At 47.0% G+C, this 5,158-nt stretch overlaps 1 long non-coding RNA gene across 1 annotated transcript; it reads right to left on the minus strand.

Moving 5' to 3' along the window:
* Nucleotides 1–231: 231 nt before the first annotated feature.
* Nucleotides 232–3,101, minus strand: LOC144180639 (uncharacterized). Its single transcript, XR_013324485.1, has 4 exons — nt 2,839–3,101; nt 1,719–1,800; nt 1,160–1,246; nt 232–499 (listed from the first exon to the last, which is right to left on the minus strand). It is a non-coding gene; the product is annotated as an uncharacterized LOC144180639 (long non-coding RNA).
* Nucleotides 3,102–5,158: the final 2,057 nt, after the last annotated feature.

Raw genomic sequence — 5,158 nt, forward strand, 5'->3', positions numbered from 1 at the left:
CACTTTCCCGGTACAGCGTTGTTGTCGTGGTTCCCCACAGAAAAAACGCAGAATGTGGGAAAGTAGAAAGAACATTTATTACAAATTCACTTTTTCATACAAAGCAGTGTTTATGGCTATGTTCCCTACTCAGTCTAATATGACACTTGGAATTCACTCGTCTTTAGAATCCATCTTTACACTTCCCTCTTAGGTTCCTCTTTACAGTTCCACATGAGTTGTGATTCCCACGCCAAGTTATCGTTTTTTATGCAGCACTAACAAGTTTCTAGGCCGATTGCAATCTGTCTTTTGGACAAACTTTAAATGGTATGTATAGTTTCCTGCATGAAAAAAGGCGCTTGGAAAAATTCAGAGATAAGCTTCGCAATTTACGTAGTATACAAGCAGGCACAAAATCAGGGCACGTTGAAGATTTCCCTGCTTGTTTCCTGCTGCCGCAGATGGAGGTATATATGTGAGGGGCCGTCACTTGGATTTCCCCACCTTGAAGAGCCATCTACAGAAAATTTCAGAAAAAGAACAAAATCCAGTGCAACCATAAGCCCCTCACACCAAACCACAGGCATGTGAAGTACGAAAAATATATTGCACGGAAATGAAGACGGAGACCAGAGAATGAAATGAAAGGCCACACCAGAGGAGTGATTTACGACCTTTCCTAATAATTTCACATCCTTTCAGTAATCATTACACAGAGTAATTTGGCCGCATTGTTCAGAACAACGCGAAGCCACTATAGTCATACCGGCCAACCTTCCCGAATTTTAATCGTGCCGTGTTCCCGTTTATCTCGCGAAATGTTTCTGCATGCTCACCCAGAACAGGCAGAAACTTTGGGCTACGAGATAAACTGACATACATTTGCAAAAGAGAAAACAAAAACGTTTCCGCGCCTTCATGGGGAATCACTCGTACACGCAACAGAGCGAACGTCGCACTAAACCCAGGAAACGTGCTTTCACGATGCTGACTCCACCTGCGTCACATTTTTGGCTGTACTTAAACATCCTCCTCCCCCTCCACCCCCCCCCTTGTACTGGCAGTTTCATTTTGAACAAGGATCCCACGTGGAAGCCGAAACGTTTTTCATTTAAGTAAAGTGTTCTTATCGGTGGTTTCTTCCTCGGCTATCAGTAAAAAGGAATCGCCAACTTACATTTTTTCTTCGTCCAGATGTGTTGTGGGAGAGGATACATCTAGAACTTGCACCGATCTTCAAGTGGCATTCCCAGGAGGTCTGTACCTGCAATGACTCGAAGGGTTATTTGGGTTAAAATGTAATAGGCTTTAGAGCTGGGCAGTTGGTATACATTCATAATGAAAGAACACCTCAAACTTGACAAGACGAAGAAAAGAACACAGCAAAAGCACTCACTTACAATTGGAGATTTCTTACAGAGCTCTTTTCGAAAAAGAGTTCTTCTTGTTGGCTCTGCAAAACCACGCATCCTATAGAATAGCTAGAGTTGCTGAAAAACTACAAAGCTCCATGCTGAGGAAATCGTTATGTGAATTCACAACGTCCATGTAGTAACTAACTGATAGAAAGAGTCACTAAACATGAGGCAAAATAAGATACGAAATATAACATCATAACACTTGAAGAAAGGCCTCGCATTTTTACAAGTGAATCATACTTTTGTCTGTGCAGGCCTGGGTGCCATCTTTACAAAGAATATTTGAATGAATGTGTTTTAGTTATCGCATTTTCATACCGTTGTTTCCGCTGAAATCAGACTTCATTTCAACTTGTGTCATACGCAGGGGAGTCCTGGTTGTCAGCTCAAGGAACACTGCCTGCAAGAAAAAACAGTAGTGCTGATAAGTCATAGCATAGGTAGCCAGATGCAACCACACTTTTTGAACAGCCAGGATCCGATGAGGGTGCAGAACCCATTTTTACACCTGCACCTGTCTCTGTGTAATTCGTCACAATTTCTGTATCATCAAAAAACATCAATCAAGCAGCCTGCATGCTGGCTCATATATACCACCATTCTGTAAAGTCGCTTTACTGCACTACACTAGGATCGCGCGAGACAATCATTTGCCCTGCAATACCACGCGAATAAATAAACGACTGATTTGTGCGAATGAGAATAATAAACCACTTAACATGGTGGAAATGGCCCGCTGTCTCAAAATGACTAACACCAAATTTACCCACTCAAGGAAAAGAATGAAAAAAATTAGGAGTGTTGTACATACGAAAACATTTTATTGTGCCGTAAGGCAAACTTTCACAAAAAAGAGGCTTGTGCTGGACAAAAGTGAGTTTAGAAATTTCGGGCAGCATTTAGTGGACTACTTTTCTGCAGCACACACCTTGTGTTTATTCGGATAATTACTACAAGACCAATAAAATGAACACCATTCCGAATATATGTAGCGAGAAAAATGAACATTTTCCGACGACTGAAACAAAATGATAATACCCAGAGAATAGCGCGATAATATAAGACTTTAATGGGAAAAAAAATTCAATTATTCAAACAGAGCTACCTGGCAATTACATGGTCCAATGACTCGTCAAGTGCGCCCGATGCAGCGAACAGCGTAAACAAAACGCTCAACACATGACGAAGGCACGCAGAGCAGAAAGCAGGTCACGGGCGCCGTTATCTGTGCTTTCCCGATCGTCCGCTCTAGTCTGACGCAACAAACGCAAGCCCGTGATTTTATTCAATTGCCGTCGCGGACAACAGAAAACGTCCAGCGAAGCAACCAGTCAGGTAACGAAAATCCCTCTCGAATGCTGCAATTTCAAATTGAAAAGCCCCCAGCGAAAAGATACATCCAATGAAAACACCCAAACCCTCACCGGAATATACTCACCGAGTTCGCTTTCACTGGCGCCGGGGCATTGGTCCAACATGCGAACTTCATGCTGGTCGTAGAAGAACGGGCCGTGAAGCGCTGCCAGTCACAAATGGGCTCGCCGCAGCCTCCGCGACTCACGCCGACAAATAAGTCTTGTTACAGCAATCCTCGCTTCATCGTAGGGGTATCACAGCTTTTAAAAGGCTCGAGTGGCGCGAAAACGCGGCCACCGGGCCTGCCGGCGCCGCCATTTCTCTATATCCCGTCATGCAACGGAGAAATCAACGGCCGCCGGGAGAGAAGGCGCGACGAGCATCTCTTAGATGTTACAGGGCGTTTTATAGGTTACAACGTAGAGGTTACATGTCAGATTTTGTTGATGTAACCTATAAATCATTATTGTAACCTATAAATCGCTTTTAACCTCACGCTTGTAACCCTTAGAACGGACTGGGATAAAGAAAACATCAAAATGAATCCATTGTAACCTTTATTTTATAGGTTACTTCCGTTTAAAAGTTACATTATGGGTTACCCGGATTAGAGTGTATATATGGTTATTTAAATGTTCAAAGTTTTTGTAGGCCACTCGCGGGGTCGTTCGGCTTCAGCCTGCGCCTCTGTGCTGTAGCCTCTGCAGGCTGTCTGAGCATTAAGCGTTGCGGAAGCTAAATGTCGGCACGACTCCATTCGTAGCGTAAGTCTCTAGGCGCCACTCCGTGTGGACGCAGACGCCGCCGGGCCAGCCCGACCCTAGCGGCTCCCTTCGAGCTGAAGAATCAGCAGGCCTAGGCGGTGTGAAGAGCTCAGGCGTGGACACCAAACAAAGCAACAACAACACCGTATGTTTCCTTTCGGGATGACGGAAGCTGTGTCCACTTAAAAACGTATCCTGCGTGCGGCCCCTTCGATCCCGTCTTGAAAACGGGCCTCCACCGCGACTAGGGGACGGTAAGCTGTTTGTCCCCGCGGGCGCTTTTCGCTTTGGAATGAGCCGACGGACGGCGCGGAATAAAGGGCGGCCCGCACATCTGGTACCGCTTGGGCGCGGCGGCAGGAGGAGAGAAACTCCCGAAGGAGCGCGGGAAAACAGTGGATGCGGCAGACGTGTTGAGGACTGGAAAACGAGAGGTCCTCCGTCGTAGACCCCGAATCTAGACGAGAAGCTTCAGCGTGGTTCCACTGCCAGTTACGACCGAACAACGTCTCGACCGATCGACAACGAACTACTGACTGCTGGAACTGTTGCGAGGCACCGACGGGAGCAGAAGCGTGGGAGTGAGCAGAGACATTCTATCTCTGTTAAACTCTTGTCTGATGTCATCTTTCGTGCTCACCTGTCGCTCTCCAACCCAAAGACGACCCGTTAATGTATAACGGCTTGCGACAAGCAAGGCCATCACAGCTGCGAAACAGGAGTTCATCGCCGCTGAAAGTTCGACTGCCATGCGCAAACCCACGCACGAAGCGGAGCGCTCCCAAGACCATAAAGCGACATTTTTCTGCTTATCGTCTTTGTGCTAATCGTGCTGCGATTGCGCGACACGTTTGAACCCCCCCCCCCCTCCCCTCCGTCCCCTCCAACCTCCTTCAAAGGCGGCGTGTTCTATTCGAAGCGCCGCGTGCTTTCTCGTCTGCGTGGGTAACCTACAGGATTTTGACCCGTAAGCCGTGGCAGCCGTAAGCCGTTTGGCACATGTCTGTGAGTGACACGTGCCTGCGCGGACTTTGAGCCCTCCCGTATATGCACGTGGAGAACTCTACAATAGAACTAAGACCTTACAGGCTTAATAAAATATGCTTCTTGTAAGAAAATACTCTTCTGTACCATGGCGTGTGCAGGCCGACACGGCGCTTCGATTAAATGTGAATCTGTGATGCACCGGCAATCAAACCATGCTAACTTTTACGCCTTATAAAATCGGTTCTATAATACTAGACGTGAAGCCAAGAAATCAGTTTCCGGAAAGCATAAAATTATCTCTAATTTACCACTGATCAGAAAGCATAACATGGGCTTCGGAAATTTTCGCATAATAAAGCGTAATCATTATCATGATCATCGTCATCATCATCATCATCAGGGCCCCAACGACGCAGTAGCCCCGGGCCCCAGAGTTTTCTAATCCGGCACTGGACGGAAGAGGAGCCGGGCGCGCGGCCTCGGTCAGCAGGGCAGGGGTGCTGTCTCTCGCTCTTGCGTGAGCCCGAGACATATGGAAAAAGGGACGAGCCGCGAAGACCCGTTCTGATGAGTGCTTTAACAGGACATGCTAATGATGCTGATGCTGGGCACGAGGGTGGCCAAGCGTCTTCTTTTGCAACATCCTCCCCC

This window comes from Haemaphysalis longicornis, unplaced genomic scaffold (assembly GCF_048455015.1).
Source record: "Haemaphysalis longicornis isolate Haplotype H1 unplaced genomic scaffold, Haemaphysalis longicornis Haplotype H1 scaffold_4, whole genome shotgun sequence".
In the NCBI taxonomy this organism is placed as follows: Eukaryota; Metazoa; Arthropoda; class Arachnida; order Ixodida; family Ixodidae; genus Haemaphysalis; species Haemaphysalis longicornis.